Below are 23,171 nucleotides of genomic sequence, written 5' to 3'. Positions count from 1 at the left end.
TATATATATATATATATATATAAGAAGACTGAGAAAAACTTGACATTATCAAGTACTTCAAAAACTTGTAAATGGACTGAACAGGAGTTATAGTATGTTTGTGAACATGTGTGAATCGTATCCATCATATATTGTGAATTGTATTCATCATATATTGAAATATATATACATTTTCAACACATCTTTTATCTTTCGTAAATTAAAATAAAGCCTTTAGTTTTCATATCATTTTACATATATGCTGGGTATGAAGAACACTTTCCAGGAAATGCACAATGTATGTGCGTAAAACACACACAAATTTTTGTATTCAAGTTCCCTTACAAAATAGCAGCTGAGTCACATTTCAGCCCAAAACATTTTACCGTAAAATAATTTTAACCCCTGAAATCTGTCAGCAGAATTAATGACGCAAAAATGTTTTCCGTAATAAATACGCGTTTATTTTTTGTTTCCATTTACATCCTGCATATTTCTGTCGCACAAAATGAAAAAATATACATCATCGGTAACAGGTTTACACACTGTTCTGTTATGAAAATGACACTTTCTTACCTACGTGGGATGGCTGAAAACATTTATTTTTTTTATTTTTTATTCGGGAATTGTACAGCTTACATATAAAAAAAAATTATAAAAAAAAATAGTTTCATTAACAATAATAAACATTACATTACATTAACAAAAAATAGTCACGTTAAAAAAAAGCCAATTAAACAATTCCACATTTATGTTATAAAACTATTAAAAAACATTCAGAGATTGAAAAAAAGGTTATGATATAAAATAATAGATTTAGCAGGAAGGAGAAAAAATCTCCCAAACCTGAAAGAAAACTGTAATAATTAGACTGTTTTTTCATTAATTGATTCGGCAGTCACTTTGTGGTAAATTGTATCCATTTTTAATAAATGTTTTACATCGTAAATACCACAATTTGTTAAAATCTACTATGACACGTGTTTTGATGCGTCCCGCATCATTTTCAAACACCGTACGGTGTTGGATTTTTCCAAAGGAATAACCTGCAAAGCTTCTATTTTCAAAGGTTTATCTGCATGTAGGAAAGTAAGGGTAGAGAAGGTTAATATAAAAAACACATCACACATACCCAGACCAATCGAAAAAAATCTTTCTCGAATTTATTTTACAATTGGTGATATCGAACCCGCAACGACAGTTCCGCAGTCGAGCGCATATACAACCACACCACGGCGCCTGTTTTGATGTTCTGTATAAGACCACTTTTGAATTTATTGATGTAAACACGACTAGTTTCGAGAACTACAGATGTTTTCATTAATAGGTGATATTAACCATTTTTTAAATTTGTATTCTAGAGTGGTCTTATAATGGTCTTAAGTGAACCCATGTTTCATTTGAATATCGAAAGTCAACATTGTTAAATTTTTTATAAGGGTGAAACTCATTATTTGTGAAAAAAAAATTTAAAAATTGAACGCAAATGATTATTTTTGTGTTAATTGAAATAGAAAACTAACTAACCATCATGCCGTTGCGCTGTAGGGGTAGGCAGAGAGGCTTTCTCTGCCAAACAATCTTAGCCTCTTCCACATTCATATATCCCATTATAAATATAAGGAGATTCATGATTATTATACAATAACAACAACAAAAATATTATTTTTTGATATCTCATCAAAGATGAAGAAGAATATGAAAGTCTGGGCATTTACGGGGCTGACGACCGTCATAGGCTGGTTTAAGTGATCACTTTACACACGTGTAACATTCACCAATTCTACCCATTATTGACAACCACACTACTGAAATTATTGGAAGTTCTATATATATATGAACCAATTTTGAAATATTGTTCTTGAATCACTAGAACTTAATTAGATTGATTAACTTAGATTCTTCTTCATCTTTGATGAGATGTCAAAAAATAATATGAAAATAACTCCTGTAATTGCAGATAATCCAGATTTTGTGAACAAGTATTTTACTTTAAAAATAATTGAAAACAGTTAAAAATTTATGTTATTTTTTTTTTGTCCTCTTAATTTTACAATAACTAAATTAAAATCCTTTGTAGATTTGTCGATCGTCCGAAGTCTCGCTTGTGGTCCATTAACAAACCATTAAATCGACTTCAGAAATAGCTATTTCGGTAGGCCGAGAGGGTGGGACGAAGAATAATGGCGGAGTAGAGAGGAAAGGAATGATATTGATGAGGGTTAAGCGATGAAGAAGGCAAAGGATATCACTTAACGATGTGGCCGTTACTTCTAGTGTACACTTTTATTTGATTCGGGCCTAAAAATATATCGCAGGGGCAGTGAAATTACTTGATATTTCGTTGAGGACTATTTATTTCAGGAGTGTGTACTTAATATTTCGTAGAGGATCATTTATTTGAGGGGTGAATAAATTATTTAAAATTGTTTATTGTTTTTATATTGTGCCATGCATTTTTGTGCATTATATATATACATATATATATATATATATATATATATATATATATATATATATATATATATATATATATATATATATATATATATATATATATATATATATATATATATATATATATATATATATATATATATATATATATATATATATATATATATATATATATATATATATATATATATATATATATATATATATATATATATATATATATATATATATATATATATATATATATATATATATATATATATATATATATATATATACATATATATATATATATATATATATACATATATATATATATATATATATATATATATATATATATATATATATATATATATATATATATATATACATATATATATATATATATACATATATATATATATATATATATATATATATATATATATATATATATATATATATACATATATATATATATATATATATATATATATATATATATATATATTATATATATATATATATATATATATATATATATATATATATATATATATGTATATATGTATATATATATATATATATATATATATATATATATATATATATATGTATATATATATGTAGTTGTGTAGTAAAGTTTTGGTTATTTAAAAAAAATCTTTTTGTAACTTTATTATTTGTGTTCCAGTCTTGTTAACCTTAATCCCGTGTCCCAAAATAAAAAATAGAAATAACTCATCGGGAATATTTTATGTATGACTTATGTGTGTAATATGTTTTGAAAAATAAATAAATAAATATTTGAAAATCAATATTAAAGAGTTATTACTATTAAACCTTACATATATCTCTTAGTCAAAAGAGCTTTGATTATTATGCAAGAAAATTTTACAACCTGCTTCCAATATCTATAAAGCCATGAAATAACGAATTTAAGTATAAAAGTTATTCATATCGCTCACTCCTTTCAAGAACGTCATAAATCAAAAATCGTCAATATTCAGTTGTGCATGTTTTCGGAATGCCCAGAAAACGTTCTATATCCCAGTAAAAGCGGCATATTTTTTAACTTAATATTTACCCGCTACAGGGCAGAAAGTGTTGTTTTTGCATTTTGAAGAAAATGTATTGTTGAATTATTTTTTAAAAATACTAATGGAGAAAAAAATCAGGTTTTACCTAAAAAGATATGTTGCACAGTAAAAAGTTCGATAAGTGGCTTGATATTTATTTTTAATACATTTTATTATATTTTTATACTTAAAAACGTTCTGCTGAAAAATCAAGTATTTTGATTTATCTTTTAAAAATTACGTTCTTGAAAGGAGTGAGCGATATATAGATATTAGAGGTGAGGTGAAAACCCCAGTGAGGGCAAATAATTGTTAACTGTAATTTTTAATTACGTGTACGATGAAAAATATTTTTTTCGTGTCAATAGTAAGGTAGAGGAAATCAATTCATATGGTATGGGCACATAGGACGCATAGAATCTAGACATATTGTGAACCAGGCAATCGCCATGGATCTCCCTCGAAAGACGTCTAAAGGAACACCAAAAAATTAATGGATGCTACAATCATGATTCGAAAGCATGGCCTAGGTGATGTTACCCATGATAGAAACACTTACAACCTGAAGACGAGGAGAGCTGACTCCAACAGTCTACAAAGACGATAAGTTGGGATGAAGGCAGGAAGAAAATATTTTTAATTTTTTCGATTTTTTCTCCGTACTCTACAGATCCGTTTGCTTTAATTAGAAATTTTGATTATTAACACCATCCTTATAGTAAATAAATATACTCGTACTGTATGTAAAGAAAATGAATATTTTTTTCAGAATAAAATATCATCAAAAATGGTCATATATAAGGTTTGTTATTTGTTGATTCGGCATTAACTTTGTGGAATGACATGTATTTAAAAAAATTGAACACTTGAATTTATCACTTTACGAGTTTTATTTATATATACGACTAGTTTCGAAAACTCACAGATGTTTTCATCTTATGTCAAAAAATAAACAAGTTTTAATTTTTTACCAGAAGATCTGTGAGTTTTCAAAACTAGTCGTATATATAAATAAAACTCATAAAGTGCTATATTCAAGTGTTTTTAAAAATAATATAAGGTGTGCATTGATTTTCTGCATAACACGTGGAATTAAAATTGTAAGGAAAATTAAGAAAAATCAGTTGAAATAAGTTTAAATTTAATGTATTAATAAGTCAGTTTACTACAAAATTCCATAATAACGATAAAAAAAATACTGTTAATGATATTATGTAAAAAGATGTGTGTATACATATGTGTATGTATTTGTTTTGTTTATTTTAACTTATATTGTCTGTTCCGTATTTGAACTAAAACCTACCCCGCAAACATTATAAAATAAAACAAAACTAAAACCCAAAAGGTAAATTCCCAGGTTTACTTTTGTCTTTTGAACCCGTTCCTTTATTTCTTGGTTTCTTTAAGGTTTTAACTCATTTCGACATAAGCAAATTTGCTACGTCAAGTCCAACATACTAGTACATATTAAATAGTCGAGAACGAATGGCTTTGTAAACTGAAAAGACTGGGAAATGTGTAGTGTCATTCTATGGTATATTTTATTCGGAGTCCAGGGTCTATTTTAAATGGCGTAAATTTCTATTTGGAGAATTGATGTTTTTTTGTTGCTAGTGGCAAGTAGTGTATTGACGTATTAAGGCTTGATTCAAGGGGTTTTATGTAAAATAACACTTTTTACAATGTAAAACGTTGCAATAGAGCCAAAAACACTCAACAAATGAGATGTTTAGTCAAGAATAATGTTTAATTTATTGTGGATTATTATTGATTTATTATTATATTTGGTCATTCTCAAAACACAAGATAAAAAAGGTGATTTATTTATTTTAAATTTATTTATGATATTTCTCGATTAGAAACTAATAGCTAAATAATCCATATTAAAAATTAACCGAGGAAATATTTGAATTTTTAATTTAAGTTTTACTTGGTAAATACCGTTATTTCTTAAAATCTATTGTGACGCGTGTTTTGATGCATTCCGCATCATTTTCAAACACTGTATTTACCAAGTAAAACATTGATTAAAAATTTATAGATATCACCACAAAGTGACTGCGAATAAATTAATAAAATATATTTTTAAATTAATAAAATATATATTTTAAAAGATTTTTTTAAATATTTTCTTATAATTTTATCAATCAAACATTCTAAAGGTTAAAAATAAGATATTTAAGTCAATGTTTATCGTGAATAACTTTATGCATATAAAGCTAGCAGACTATGGAATAAATTACCCATACACCTACTCTGATAACCTTCAAGGAAAGTCTTAAATATTTCTACCTACTCGTATCCTTGGACCCCTAACTGTCCATCATATGATCCTGTGCTTGAATCCAAATTCATTTTCTATTCTCCTTCCCCTTCATTCATAACATTTCATTGCTTTCCTTGATTTAATCAATTTAAAGTACTATCCGTACATAATATTAAAATTATTAAATCATCCATACTGTAATGTTTTATAAATTATGCTAATTCCTTCTCATTTATATATAAAAACAAGCACAGTCGGTTCAGTGCTATTGATTTTTGCTTTTTTGTTGTTGTTGAAAATATCACTTCATTACTATAATATCGCCAGTGTACATATCGCTCACTCCTTTCAAGAACGTCATAAATCAAAATTCGTAAATTTTCAGTTGTGCATGTTTTCGGAATGCCCAGAAAATGTACTATATTCCAGCAAAAGCGGCATATTTTTAACTTAATATTTACCCGCCACAGGGCAGAAAGAGTTGTTTTTTTCAATTGGAGGAAAAGGTATTGTTTAATTATTTTTTTAAATAAACTAAATATTTTTCAAATACAGAAAAAACCTTCAGGTTTTACTTAAAAAGATGTGTTGCATAGTAAAAAGTTCATTAAGTGGCTTTATATTTATTTTTAATACATTGTATTATATTTTTAAACATTAAAAACGTTCTCCTGAAAAATCAAGTAATTTGATTATGACGTTCTTGAAAGGAGTGAGCGATATATCCTGTGCGAAAATTTGAGTAAATAAATAATATTCAAAAAGTTAAGAACTCTGTTTAAAATACAAACATTGATGCTTAACCTGAACCCTAAAATAACAAGAGGGTCTAAAGGTTAAACGTCTTGTTTAAAAGGTAATATAGAATTATCAAATATGTTTTGTAACATTCGCAATGTTAATTTCGAATGTTAAATACACCTGTATTAATCCTCTGAGTTTTACGCTGGTAGGTCCTTTTATTATGTTTGGATTTATATATCAAATGATTTTGATGAAGTATTATATTATACTCGTGAAAAGCGGGAATAACAAAAAGTTAGAAAATAAGGAAGAAAAATATCAGTTATCCGCAGGATTCTTGAAAATGACGTAATACAATTTTATTTTACTAGTTTTTAAAAAAAAGTTGCATGTATTTAAGATAAGGAAAATTTTCATAGACATAGCTTTCACAATATTTTTTTTTTACGAACAATGTATTTCAAAATTATAAATTCAGCCAACAAATTCATTCATATTTTTGTTTATATATCGTGGTCTCTCTGTTGTACCTGCTTCAAAACGAGCATTAAAAAAAAATAAGTGAAAAAAATCATAAACCTACACATGTCAGAATAAAACATTTTTTAGGTTTCATATTATGCCGATACAATTTTCAAAAATTTAAACACTTCGACATTATATAGGAGGATACAGTCATATTCCCGAAACAAATTAGTCAAACTAGTGTTAATTTATTAGATACACGTATTGAAGGGGACACTGATTTGCCCGACATATACGTGAGTTTGTTTATACATATGTATACAATAACATAGGTACATATGGATATCCGTGGTGCAAATGGGATACAAAATAGGACAAGCGATGTCGCAGATCAGCATCAGTCAGTATCAGGATGTGTAATAATTCGAAAGTTTACTATATAATAGCTTTTTTATTCAATTTACGACTTATTAATGTCGCGTTGTGGTCATGGTTAGTGTCGCGGAGTCTTGAGTCAGTTTCTGGGTTCGAAACCACTCTAGCACAATTTGAAAAATTTTATTTATAAAGAACCACTTACGCTCACAAAAATACTATAAAATTGACGTTTTTTGTAAAAAGTAAACAACATAAAAATTTCTCCTTCAAAAATTTTTGTTCAATGTAAAAAATGAATATTGTTCAAGATCAATATATTTATATGTATATATATATATATATATATATATATATATATATATATATATATATATATATATATATATATATATATATATATATATATATATATATATATATATATATATATATATATATATATATATATATATATATATATATATATATATATATATATATATATATATATATATATATATATATATATATATATATATATATATATATATATATATATATATATATATATATATATATATATATATATATATATATATATATATATATATATATATATATATAAACAGGTAAACCGCGTGTTTCTGAGGTCGCTTTCGGAATCTCCAGACTGAAAACATGTCGGGCACAGGAAACACGTGGAATTGGCAGGTGAACAGATAGTATGTTGAAGTAGGATTGAGGAAGTCGGCGGAGGAGGGTTGAACGCCCCTTGTCTGTGCCGAAATCATGACCCAGTGGAACGAGGGTCTAATCAACTGACATTGAATGATTCGGTTAACCCGGTTTGCAGTTACAGCATCGATTGGGCGGTTCTGGGTAGATGCTTTTCAGCAACAAAAAATCAAGTTTGAATAACTTTTTTGTATTCTATGAAACATGAATATTCAATTTCAAATATTGATCCGGGAGTAACTTTAGAAAAATGTCCTATTTTTTTTCAATTTAAATATCACTTGGTAAATTCAATAATTTTCAAATACTGTTTAAACTATGTTATATTTTATACAGACTTTAATAATTATATATATATATATATATATATATATATATATATATATATATATATATATATATATATATATATATATATATATATATATATATATATATATATATATATATAAGATACGTTATGTTGTAAACGGAATGCATCGAAACACGTGTCACAATGGATTTTAAGAAAAATTGGTATTTTCCAAGTATTTTTGTTTTAAATATGTTTGGCCCTAAGGACGATATATCACGAAGATTTATATATATTTTTGAAAAAATTTAACGTATTTTATAAAAATAAGTAAATACTGCCTACCTCAGAACAGGTATTTACTATACATAATAATATAATAAAACCCTTATCCGCACCCCAATGATACATTGGTCATATAAACGCAGTGTTATCTTGATCGTTTACACATGAAGGAAAGGTGATCAGGCCTCCACTTCAGGTACCAGTCCATGGTAGTATTGAATAAATATTACAGTGAATAAATCACTCATATTTATTTTACCCCCCTTGGGAATCGAACCCGGGACCTCCAGAACGGCAGCCGAGCGTGCTGACCATTACACTACGGAGGCGGAGTGCTGATCATTACTATACATAGTGAAGATAAACAGTGACTGATTTAATTGCTGATTATTTAAATTGAATTTAATTACCTATATTGATTTTGTTGGGTAATATATCCAAAATAAAACAAGGTTTGTTGGAATGGATTCTACATTTATTTATGTATATGTTAATACGTGACGCGTTTCGTCTACTTAAGAAGACGAAACGCGTCACGTATTAACATATACATAAATAAATGTAGAATTCAATCCAACAAACCTTGTTTTATTTTGGATATACTAACCAACAATTTAATATGGAATTCTACTAACCGTCTGCAGTTACAATAAAATATATTGATTTTCTGTTTTACTGTTGCAAACATAACTTATTGTATTTTTGTTACTATAATAAGCGCCAATTAAATGCACTCAAATTTAGATGACAATCCTGCGCTCCTTATTCTTTGATCAGCGAGTGGAATATATTTGATATGGAAAGGAGAATGCAAGTTCTGGGTAAGGTACTCGGGGTAGCATACAGGTACTCATACAAGCTTATGTAAGGTAATGTTTAATTCGGGTTAGTCGAATCACGTAAAAATATTTTTCATAATTCGTTATCTGAAAAACGCTGAAATGTGAATTATTTTGGAAAAACGAATTAATTTTAAATAAATATAATGTAGTTCTTTGGTAATTTAAATGTAACTTTGTTTTAAAATCAATATAAATATTTTATTATAACTTGATTATAATGTTTACTGATTTAGAAGCTAACCGGTAGACTTTATAATTAAGTAATAATAAAATATTTACAGTGATTACAATTTATATTTGTAACACTTATTTTGTGATTTTACATTTTACAATTAAAATGTAACTTTATTTTAAACTCACTATGAATAAAATTTATAATGATTTTAAAACAAAGTCATATTTCAATTATAAAATTAAAAATCCCAAATATGTGCTTCAAATATAAATTATATACTTATTTATCTTTTAAAATGACTGTTATAAACATATTATTTTTTGACATCTCATCAAAGATGAAGAAGAATATGGAAGTCTGAGCATTTACGAGGCTGACGATCGTCATAGGCTGGTTTAAGTGATCACTTTACACACGTGTAACATTCACCAATTCTACCCGTTATTGGACACACTCAAAACGTTGTTATAAACATAAATGAATTTTACTGAAATGTATATTTTAAAACGAAATTTATAAGGTAAAGGGCTTTATATGACAAGTTATTATTACAAGGTACTGAAAATTGTAATTCAAAGTAAATAACCATTTTTCATTATTAACGTGTTGTTAACAGAAAGTGTATTTTCATTTTTATTAAGTAAACAAATCAGTTGCCTCGCGAAACTGTCAAACATTTAAACCAAATTTATTGTTTAAATCGTCACAAAAGGTCTGTAAATATGTATGGTTATATGTTTGCGTTTTCATACACAAAGAATAATGTAGGTTAAATCAACAAAATTCGTTAACAAATTTAGCAGTACACGTAACAAAAAAACTAAAAAAGGCGATACACTCGTATTTACAATTTCGATATTGGAAACACATTTTTACTACTGCCATTTATAAAGTTATTCATACACATTTGGGCAACAATAATTAGTTAATTTTATTTCGCTTAATTATTTTAGTTCTTATAATTAAAATGGAACTTTGTTTTAAATTCACTATTAATTTTTAGTGATATTAAAACGAAGTTACATTTTAATAGTAAAATGGAAAATCACAAAGTTAGTGCTTCAAATATAAATTATATTTTAGTTCTATTTCATGTTTATAGAGATTATGTAAAAAATGTTATTTATTGAAATAAATAGTATATTTAACTTAAAGGGATATTTTGTCTGGCTCCATAGAGTAGTGGTTATAGCGGTTTATATCGTACCAAGGGTCTTGGGCTCGATTCCCTGGGGGGTAAAAATAAGTAAAAGTGATTTTTCACTTTGATAATTATTCAATATCACCCTAGACTGGTCCCTGAAGTGCATAACTAATCACCTCGACTTCAAGTAATTAAGTATCTAAACGACACTGCGTCGGTGTGATGCAGTGCCCTATGCATCATTAGTCCGGTTAAGGGTCAGAGAATATTATTCTATTTATATATCATTTATTTATTAAACTTGTACGGAATAAATGGACTTAGGCAGCCTTATTGATAAGAAGAAATATCTACCATTAACTAAATACGTGCCACTAATAGTGTTCAATAGTGTCCGCCTTCGTAGTGTAATGGTCAGCACGCTCGGCTACCATTATGGAGGTCCCGGGTTCGATTCCCAGGGGGGGATCAAATAAATATAAGTGATTTTTTTCACTCTAATACTTATTCAATAATATCCTGGACTGGTACTTGAAGCGGAGGGCTCATCACCTTTCCTTCATATGTTAACGATCAAGATTACACTGCGTTTATATGATGCAGTGCCCTATGCACCATTGAGGTACGGATAAGGGTTTGAATGAAATGGTGTTCAACGTTTATATCTTATACAGCCTGAAAGTTGAAGGCAGATAGTGCTTGTAGACAAAAATGAAGAAAAAAAAAGTAAACATAATTTTAAAGGAGTTGCCGTATAAATGATTAAATAATATCAACATTGTATTTTATGTAGCCGTAAAGTATAGGAAAATATAGATCAGATAAGGAATTGAGGGGGAGAGAGGTAGATGGAATCAAAAGAGGGATTTTTTATATTTATTTTAAATTTACCTTATTTATTGATTCGGTATTAACTTTGTGGAATGACATGTTGATTTTTTTTTTAAATTAAACACCTGAATATACCACTTGATGAGTTTTATTTATATATACGGCTAGTTTCAAAAACTTACAGATGTTTTCACATTCTGGTACAAATTAAACTAGTTTTAATTTTTACCAGAAGATGAAAACATCTGTTAGTTTTCGAAACTAGTCGTAGGTATATATAAATAGAACTCATCAAGTGGTATATTCAAGTGTTTAATTTTTAAAAAAATAATTAAATTTACCATTCAATAAACGAGTTACCTTTTAAAGTGTGTTACGGGTAGAAATATCATTAGTATATTTGAAGAATAAATCATTTATAAATAAGATATTTCTTCATCGAAATCGAAAAATAGTCAGATGTCATCGCGTTTATTGGTTATGGTGTCTATTTTATACGAGTTATTCACGTTGAATTGTTTTATTTTAAGTAAAAAGTAAGGATAAAAATAATTTGAATGGGTTTAATAATATCCTTATATCTTACATGATCAGAATGATAAAATGTTATTATGATTTTTAACTGTGTAATTATATTGATTTTTTCGGAAACAAAAAAGAAAAAAGTTAACTGTAAAATTTAAATAAAAAAAAATAATAAAAAACTTATCCGCACCCCAATGATGCATAGGGCACTGCGTCATATAAACGCAGTGTTATGTTGATCGTTTACACATGAAGTAAAGGTGATCAGCCCTCCGCTTCAGGTACCAGTCCAGGGTAGTAATATTGAAAAAATATTACAGTAAAAATATCACTTCTATTTATTTTACCCCCCTTGGGAATCGAACCCGGGACCTCCAGAACGGTAGCCGAGGGTGCTGACCATTACACTACGGAGGCGGTAAAATTTACTCAGAAAAAAATAATTAACCTGTATTTGATTTTAAATGTACGATTTTCAAGTTTTACGATATGCTCCAACAAAAAAACAATAATTCGATCATGAAATGTATGGCCAAAAATGTAATTGGCAAAAAATACAAAAAAATCTTAGAAATTACCAAGATAAGTAGTTTTAAAATTTTTAAATATAAATCGACACGTTAAAAGTTTTTAAAATTATATGATAACATAGATATAAGCAATTTGAAAACATTTTGAAAGGTACTTACTTTTATTGCGTTTTGATGTGACAATAACCCTTCATTAACAGAGCCCAAAAAGTTTGAAAAACTTTTCAAATCGCCGGATACATTGTGAGATAAAACGGCTATTGTTTACACACAGAGTTATCTAACAAAAGAATCGGCCAAGAAAACAAACACTAAAATGGCACATTTCGGAAATGAAAACGGTTGACAAAGGCAGCCTCATGACAAAACGTAATCTGACGTTTTCCACGGAAAATAGTATTCGCGCGGGAAACTCGACTGCGGCGGCGCTCGGCAAAGACGTCCTACCGCAACCCGTGGGCAGGGCGCACTGACATCTATTTTCTGTATTCTCTATACTTTTAGTTTGGTCTCCGGTAGGCCTAGGCACCACTGCTGCGGTATGTAGGTACCTATCTAGAACCTACCCAATTGGAATGGGTACCTAAACACGTTAAGATACAGTAACCCTTTGAAAAAAACTCTTAAAATCGTTTGTCGCTTTAGCTACTTTTATTAAGCTTTATCCACCACTGTAGTAAAGTAATTAGCCTTTTTCAGAAGAGTTCAAATAAATTTATGTATTTTATTCACACACACACACACACACACACACACACACACACATATATATATACATATATATATATATATATATATATATATATATATATATATATATATATATATATATATATATATATATATATAATATATATATATATATATATAAATATAAATATATATATATATATATATATATATATATATATATATATATATATATATATATACACGTATGTAATATTATCATGACTGATAACGTTGTTATGATGAAATTAATTTTAAACTAATATTGCAACGATTCGACGTAGTTTCCTATGTACCGTTGAATGCATTTGAGGCCCAGAAAAATATAAAAAATATTTAATTTGTCACGTCTTAAAGTCAGTGGGTATGTTTTTTTTACATAGATTAAAAATAGTTACCAATAGAGTATCAGAATGAATTTATCATAGATATTAGAAAAAAAATAACGCAAGTCAGCAGTGATTACACTGTGCATATGTCATTATTGGACAGTCTTAAAACCCATTTGATTCAATATATTGCGACTTCGGTTTGAAGTTAAAGGTTTGTGCATATTGGTGTGCAGGTGATTCTGGTGATGAAATAGGCACGTTTCGAGGTAGACATTAAAATTCGGTAAGTGGTTTTATTCTAACATAACCAACATTTTGTTTTAGTGTCCGACCACAAAGTAAACTTGATTTTTGTTTTTTTTTTTTAATCTGAAAAAACATGTTCGCAAATAAGGAAAAACATCTGATTAGTATACTATCTACTATTTCAACACATTATGTCATATGAATCCCGACACTCGCGCGTGTATGGTGCATGATTCCTTACAGCATTCGTTACTTTTAAGGTTAGACTACTAGGGTCAGTAAATAGTAATCATAATTTTTTTCTAGTTCCCGATTAGTAATTTCAAGTACTCGTTTTGGGATATGGAATTAATGCTAACAATACTGAAACACAAATGAGAAAATAAAGGGAAAAAGGGTAAATATAAACAATAAAAGGTACAGTAAATAGTCATATAAAAAACGTAAGGAAAGGAGCAATTTTCAAGGAAACAAATGAGAAAATGTACTAATCATTGACACATATATCTTTCCATAAAGTATTTTTTCAGTTAATTTATTTTGGATCCCGGACTGGGTTCTATTTTATACATATACGTCAGGAAGCTGGTTAATTTGGGGGTATAGGCAAAAATTGGATATATTGCAAGGACCTCTCCAAACTTAGTCGTGTATATCGGCTCCACGTGTATTTTATTATATCCCCATGTATTAAAGTGATGAATTTATCGGTTAAAAATCGGTTTGGTGTTGCTGTGAGTCGTTTTAAATCCGTTGTTAATGTTGTTGAATCCAAAAAACACCGAATAAGTTATGACTTCTTTAATATTTAATGCAGAAATCGTTTTTTCAAAATCAACCATTGAACTTTGGTATTCTAGTACCAAAGTTTGGTTTATACGTACCTAAAATGCGATTGCACAAAAAGACCCCAGTTTTAAGTCGACCGTTTTGACACTAGACCACCACCCTAGGGAGGAGAAAATGTAACAATAATTTAATCGATCAGGCGGCCTGTGTCAAGGCTGATATTAAATTTATTATTGAAGGGGCTACACACAATGCCAAACTATTCAAAGCACACTGTTTCTTTGATAAATCAAATATATTGGACACCTTCCCGGCAAAATATCGTAAAAGCAAATATCTTTTTCTTATTGAACGAAATTTTATTTTTGTAAACAATCATAAATATGTGTTGCTTTATTTCAAACCGAGTAATTATTTTTTACCTTCAAATGACAAATATTTTTATTAATTAACCAACTCCCCAGCCACGCGTTGTTGTGGCTCAGTCTGGTTTAATGGCATAGAAAAAATTAAAAGCGCACATTTTTCATTTCATAATGCTTGTGAAGCAATGATAATATTTTTTAAAATATGAACAACAAAACCGAAAACAAAAAAAAATAACAGCAGCTGTCAAGAAGCTAGTTGTCTACCATCAGCAATATTGAGTATTTCGTGTGTTATCGTTGCGGTCCAAAAACTGTTTTTCAAAAAGCATGTTTCTACCTTTCACTGGTAAAAATCCATTTGAATGCTACTTTGTCTCGAAATTTAAAAATAATGTGATTTTTTTTCAAAACCCTTATCCACACCCGTTGGTGCATAGAGCACTGCATCATATAAGCGATTACACACAAAGGAAAGGTGATTAGCCCTCCGCTTCAGGTACCAGTCTAGGGTAATATTGAATAAATATTATAGTGAAAGAATCAACCCCCCTGGGAATCGAACCTGGGACCTCTAGTAAGTAAGTGGTAGCCTAGCGTGCTGACCATTACACTACGGAGGCGGACAATTTATTACAATGATTTTAACACTGTCGTATGTATTCAAAAATATCATAATTTTATACATTTAATCGTGATTTTAAATGATGTAATATTTCATTTTAAAAAATATTTCTCGTGATAAATTTCATGTTTTTTCAACAGAGTACGTCACAGCATGAATTTTTATTTTCAGCACTTAAGCTGTAAATAAGGTCAGGTACTTAAGCTGAGAGAGTACGAGTATATTCACGTTGAAAATTATTGACCATAAAAACCCTGAAATAAACTGAAGAGATCGTATCCAATGTCAATTTAGCGTTAGTAAACTTGCCAAATTTACTTAAAACAACGGAAATAACTCGTAAAAATACACATAAATATGTACAAATCTCATTAACTTCTCGTATCGCTAAAAAATTCAATTAATTTAATGTTATTTTAGTACATTTTTCTAACTAAACATTTATTCTCGCGAAAAAAAAAAATAATACCTAATGATAAATGAGGTATAATCTTTGATTGTAAGAATATCGAAAAACTCCGTTTCCACATTTATATATTTTTACAGATGACCGTATTTTTATTGATATCTTAACATAGATGAAGAAGAATACAAAAGTCTGGGTATTAACAGGGTTGACAACCAGTCATAGACTGCATTAAGGTGATCACGTCTAACATTTTTTTTTTCCATAATTGACAACAGTATTTGTGTTCTTATTAATAATTCATCAAGTAATTCCTTTAAATTTCGTCCGCCTCCATAGTGTTAATGGTCAGCACGCGCGGCTACCGTTCTGTAGGTCCCGGGTTCGATTCCCAAGGGGGGTAAAATAAATATAAGTGATTTTTTCACTGTTATATTTATTCAATATTACCCTGGACTGGTACCTGAAGTGGAGGGCTGATCACCTTTCCTTCATGCGTAAACGATGCGTAAAGATAACACTGCGTTTATATGACGCAGTTCCCTATGCACCATTGGACCAAATAAATGTCTGTATCCATCGCATGTATGTATTTATATATATATATATATATATATATGTATATATATATATATATATATATATATATATATATATATATATATATATATATATATATATATATATATATATATATATATATATATATATATATATATATATATATATATATATATATATATATATATATATATATATATATATATATATATATATATATATATATATATATATATATATATATATATATATATATATATATATATATATATATTATATATATATATATAAATGTGTGTGTGTGTGTATGTGTTTGGGTAAAACATGTTCTAACGTCGTAACATACAAGAAACATTAAAAGAAACTAAGCGTTGTTATATTTTATTCATTTCCTGAATACTTTGTGATTTTACTTGTTTCACTAAACGAGTAAATAATAAATCGGAATCACCGGAAACGAGAAGATGAATAGGATCAGGTCAAGTGCTGGGAATCGCATGAATGCCGAAAATCCCGTGTGATTTATATCGACAGCCAAATTGTCGATTCCATTTTTCGATTTAACGTTATTCGAGATAGTAGCACTCTGAGAAGACCCGACTATACGTTTTTTTGCTATTTTATAGTACATACATGTATGTTATAATACACATCTAGCGAGATAAGTAACAAATATATAGTATTGCTTAGTAAATATATGTATGTACATACATATCGCTCACTCCTTTCAAGAACTTTTCCAAGAAGATTTTTCAGGAGAACGTTTTAATGTTTAAAAATATAACACAATGTATTAAAAATAAATATCAAGCCACATATTGAACTTTTTACTGTGCACAGATCTTTTTAGGTTAAACCTTACGGTATTTTCTCCATTTGAAAAATATTTACGATATTTTAAAAAATAATTAAACAATACCTTTTCTTCAAAATGCAAAACAACATTTTCTGCCCTGTAGCGGGTAAATATTAAGTTAAAAATATGCCTCTTTCGCTGGGATATAGTACATTTTCTGGGCATTTTGAAAACATGCATAACTGAAAATTTACGATTTTTGATATATTATGACGTTCTTGAAAGGAGTGAGTGATAGTTTTATGTAAGACCTTATTTTAAGCTCTTTAGACTAAAAGAGAAAGAAAGACGCGTTTAATATAAAAAAATTATTAATTGTGTTTTGTACAGTAAATAATTGGCATTTTTATAACTAAAAAAAACTAATTAACTAACCATCACGCAGCTTTTACTCAATACTATCAGTACTTAACCCCGTTTAAGATTTGTTTTGCTGAATATATAGATACGTGAAAAAATCCTATTTAGTAAAGTAAAGTGGACAACGACTCTATGACCTAAAATACCACAGAATAATTGATCCATCCAATCGCTTATAAATATAAAAATATTCTCAATAATATTGCTTCTCAGGATGATCATAAATTTATTCATTCTGGCTACATCGAAAATATTTCCATATGAATGCTGAAATCTCGTAAAAAAATATATTCTCAATGAAACAGAAATATTATTACATACACACGATGAAATTTGTCATGTTCCCCCTATCTGAGGTATTATTACATTATTAATACATACAATAAAACAAAACACATGTTTTTTTCGCAACAGTAGCATAAAAAAGTTAGAAAGTTTAATAAAAAGTGTGATTAGTTTGATAAAAAGTGTGATAAGTTTAATAAAAAGATTTATGAAATGTTATTTATCTGAATCAATAACGTTTTCAGATTAATTTTTAATGGGATGTTCGATCCTGCCAATATCAAAATGAAATATTCATTTTTAATAAGTTAAAGCATTTGAGTTGTATTACAACATCTGCCTTTCATATACTTACTATCCTATCTGCAGACAAGCTTAAAAAAAGGATCAATGTTAAACCAAGTTTTGAAAATCATGTTTTCTGGCATCTCCCATTATGTTGAATTATCCGGTTAGGATCTTGCATACAAATAAAAATCTCTGCTAAATAAAAGCTATCCTCAATCCAACAAAGATCGCTGATGTGAACTCATATATACAGGGTCATAAAGGAGTTCAAAAAATTTGAGTAATGTGGTTGTCAATCATGGATAGAATGGTGAATGTTACACATGTATAAAGTGATCTCTTAAACAGCCTTTGACAAGTAATAAGCCCTGTAAATTCTCAGATTTCCATATTCTTCTACATCTAACTAATTCCTAAGTAAGAGATAATCCAGATTTGTAAACAAGTATTTGGACATACTTAAAATGTTGTAAATAAAAAGTGGTCAAATTATAAGCTCCATAAAAAAAGTAAATGTTTTCAGGCGTTTTCCAATATATGAAAATAATCCGTGGTTTGGATCTGAAACTGGGGTTGCGGGTTCGATCCTGCCAATTTCACAATGAAATATTTATTTTTAATAAGTTTAAGCATTTGAGTTGTATTACAACATCTGCTTTCATGCTTAACAAAAAGATCAATGTTAAACCAAGTTTTGAAATTCATGTTTTCTGGCATCTTCCATTATGTTGAATAATGCGGTTAGGATCATGCATACAAATAAAAGGGTCTCTGTTAAATAAAAGCTTTCTTCAATCCAACATAGATCGCTGTTGTGAACTCATATATACTGTGTCATGAGATTGATCAATATATCTAGGAGTTCCAAAAATAATCAGCCTATGATGGGCCGTAAGCCCTGTAAATTCCCATATTTCCATATTCTTCTTTATCTATGTTGAGATGCCATAATGTTTGAATTTTTCACCTAATATTTAGATTACGAGATGGAAAAAGTGATTTGTGTTAAAAATAAAATGAAAATGGAAACACATGTTTCGGCATTTTCTTATCGTGTGTAAACTTTTCGTCGACTCCCTTTAGTAGCGTCGCATCTGCAGACTGTGCACATGCAAAATGAGCAAATTGGGTATTTGGCACGACAGCCAAGGTTCGTATTACAAGTAATGCTTTGGCATAATTCTTTGGGACTTAGCAACAGTGGGCAATATTCACACTGCCACCAGGGCCGGAATAGCAGGGAAAAATAATGCTAAAATGATTTAGAAAACTTAGTAAAAATTGTAAAAAAAAATTCAACTAATTTTTCCGGAATCCATTAACTTCATCACAATACTTATCGTTATCCGGTTTTAACATTTCAAAGTCGTTAGAAATAAAAGTCTGGAACTAAAGTTACAGTTAACTTCTTTACTCGTTAAAAGTTTTTTTAAAGGTATATCAACTTTATATGAAACATGTATCATTCTTCTCTTATTTTTATGAAAGAAGATGGAAGTCTGAGCATCCCAGGGAGCTCAACCTAGCATTTGACTGGCATGAAAAAATATGTATCAATAAATCAAACATTCATTTAACACATCACCAAAAGCTGACTTGTCGGCTTTTCGCTGCTAACCGTAAACGACCTAACACCGATTAGTCGGTTTTTCTACTCTTCGTTTTGAAAATAATTCCCACAATTATGTACATCACTATCGTTTTCAAATTTATTAATTACTATTATTATTATATAAACTATTATTTGTCGAAAATTTACAAGTTGAAGACAATATTTTTCCACTTGAAATTATAAAAATGTCGTTTTGTGATACATTATAGATACCGTAGAACGGGGCTACTTGAACTTTGATGTGTTACTTGAGCCCAGTATTTTTTATTATTTAGATCTGTATTTGGTCTACAATAACGAACATATCGACATGATTCATTGTTTCCCTGAGAGGTGACACTTATACATTCATTATTGTGGACCAAATACAGATTTAAATCTCTTTTTGTACTGGGCTCAAGTAACACATCAATGTTCAAGCAGCCCCATTCTACGGTACATTTTGTATTTATTAAACATTTTGTCTTTAACGTGTAAAATTTTGACAAATAATACTGCATAAATTATATTTATTTTATTTTTTATTTCTAGTAAAAATTTCTTTTCAATGAATAGTTCAAATTTGAAATAGATAAAGTGATGTCCATAATTGTGAGAATTATTTTCAGTAAGTAGGGTAGAAAAACCAACTAATCGGTGTTTGGTCGTTTACAGTTGGAGCGAAAAGCCGAGTAATTGGCTTTTGGTAGTTAACATAATAAAAATCGTAGTTATTTAACGATTGAACAGAAAATATGAATGAATTTGTTAATTGCGTGCATTTATTTGGTATTGGTACAAATATGCTTGGTTTTTAATGTAAGTCTATCAGAAATTCGTTGGAATATAAGGTTGATATTATAAACTACATTCCAAATTCACAAATGAGTTTCTAAATATGTATTTTTCTCAATATTATTCATATTTAAAGCATTTGCTTTAACAAAAATGTTAATAATATTAGTAAATAACCACTCACCGAGATTTTTGTGTCTACCGGTATTGAGACGCACTTGTCTCTTGGTTAGGACAATCACTACCACAGCATGCAAACAATAGGTAACAATAGATGTTAGTGATTGTCCTGACGAAGAGACGGGTAAGTCTCGAAACCGGTAGACATAAAAACCTCGGTGAGTGGTAAAATACTAATATAACATTTTTGTACAATTTTTTTTTAAATGTGTACTTCAAAAACTAAGCTAAAAACAAAATATACACTTACAAAATAGGTTTTTTAAACGGTTGAAAGTTTTTTGCCAATATCTGAAAACCTCATTTACCGAAAGGCTTCCTCGTAAGCCCTTGTTGAGAAGAAAATAATTATTCAAATAAACTGCAAAGAGAATTTTCAGCAGACACCAAAACTATGCAAGTACCTTACCTAGATAGCATCTTATTTTCTCTGGAACAGCTTACTTTTAGGAAACTAGCGTTATCACAACTAGTGTGGAATTATGTCTTGTATCGCCGTTAATGGTTCTACCCCGTGGATTTAGAAAATATAAAACATTAACGAGCCAAGCGGAAGTGACAAAGCATCCTTTATCTACTTCCTGCCAGAATTTCTGCGCCAAGAATGAAACAAAGCGTTAAACATTTACTTCGAAACACGAACGAGGTAAATTACCATTCATTTCTTATGACTCGATTCAATGCCGAAGAAGTTCACAACATTTTGAGCGTGTCCATATACATGTTCACAAATCTAGGTTTCTCTCCTCGGCAGTTATTTTTACATTTTTACTTCTCAACATAGATGAAGAAGATTTCATTATTCTTCATCTATGTTGAGATGGTATTCAGTTTCTTGTGCGTATTTATACATTTCTGACATCTCAATATTGATGAAGAAGAATAAGGATAAGTCTAAGTATTTACAGGGCTTACGACTTACCGTCATAGGCTGGTTAAGTGATCACTTTATACACGTGCAACAGTCATTTTCTATATCATTCTACCCATGATAGACAAACAAGCACCTCAAATTTTTGTAACTCCTAGATATACGATATCTCTTTACACGTGCATAAAAATTGTCAATCAGGTTTTCAGGCGTTTTTTAGTATATAAAATAATCCGGGTTTAGTCTTAAATACAAATAAAAGGGTCTCTGCTAAAAAAACGCTTTCTAAAACCAATCTTAGATGGCTGTTGTGAACTCAATCATGGAACGTCATGAGATTGATGATATATATGACTTCCAAAATTTGAGAAGTGTGGTTCTCAATTATGGGTAGAATGGTGAATGTTACACGTGTGTAAAGTGAGATGAGTATGGGCGTACATGTACGGCCATACTCCCGGACAGGTTAACCAGCCTATGACAGATCGTAAGCCCTGTTAATACCCATATTTTCATATTCTTCTACTTCAATGTTGAGATGTCAAAAATGCCGAATAAATCGTTCACTACAAAATAAAAATATCATACATATCTTGCAAATTTTAGACAAATTTGTAAATTACTGCAGATACTATCATATCGCTTATTTGGTGTGACAATGGCGTAATTACACTTTTAAAAATAATACAGGATACTGATGTCATTCAGACGTTGTAGCAACATAAATGGCGCCATTTTACTCAATTCTACAATGACACGCCACATGTCGCAGCATTTCACCACAAAATCAATTCTGTCGATGTTTTTCCCGATGTAAATAGTCTTTCCACACATTTTGACATATTAAACTTGTTTTAAAAAAGTGTTGTTACGTCATTGTTGGACCAAATTAGAGATATCGCTCACTCCTTTCAAGAACGTCATAAATAAAAAAAAAACTTGATTTTTCAGGAGAACGTCTTTAAAGTTTAAAAATATAATACAATATATTAAAAATAAATATCAAGACACTTATTGAACTTTTTACTGTGCAACAGATCTTTTTAGGTAAAACCTGAAGGTTTTTTCTCCATTTGAAAAATATTTAGTATATTCAAAAAAAAATAATTAAACAATACCTTTTCTTCGAAATGCAAAAACAACACTTTCTACCCTGTAGCGGGTAAATATTGAGTTAAAAATATGCCGCTTTTGCTGGAATATA

The 23,171-nt window shown here is 28.9% G+C and overlaps 1 protein-coding gene across 1 annotated transcript in view; it reads right to left on the bottom strand.

Moving 5' to 3' along the window:
• LOC148311898 (uncharacterized) overlaps window positions 1–13,135 on the bottom strand; it is a 102,210-nt gene extending 89,075 nt beyond the window's left edge. The window contains exon 1 of the mRNA XM_088278143.1: window positions 12,848–13,135. The gene's annotated coding sequence lies outside the window, so the exon portion shown is untranslated. The remainder of the gene's footprint in view (window positions 1–12,847) is intronic.
• Between the last annotated feature and the right edge of the window lie 10,036 nt (window positions 13,136–23,171).

Source organism: Brachycentrus maculatus, unplaced genomic scaffold (genome assembly GCF_059751285.1).
Source record: "Brachycentrus maculatus isolate JH-2025_06_01 unplaced genomic scaffold, ASM5975128v1 h1tg000055l, whole genome shotgun sequence".
Lineage (NCBI taxonomy): Eukaryota > Metazoa > Arthropoda > Insecta > Trichoptera > Brachycentridae > Brachycentrus > Brachycentrus maculatus.
The sequence above is the reverse complement of the archived record's forward strand: the minus strand, read 5'-3'. Positions and strand labels throughout refer to the sequence as shown.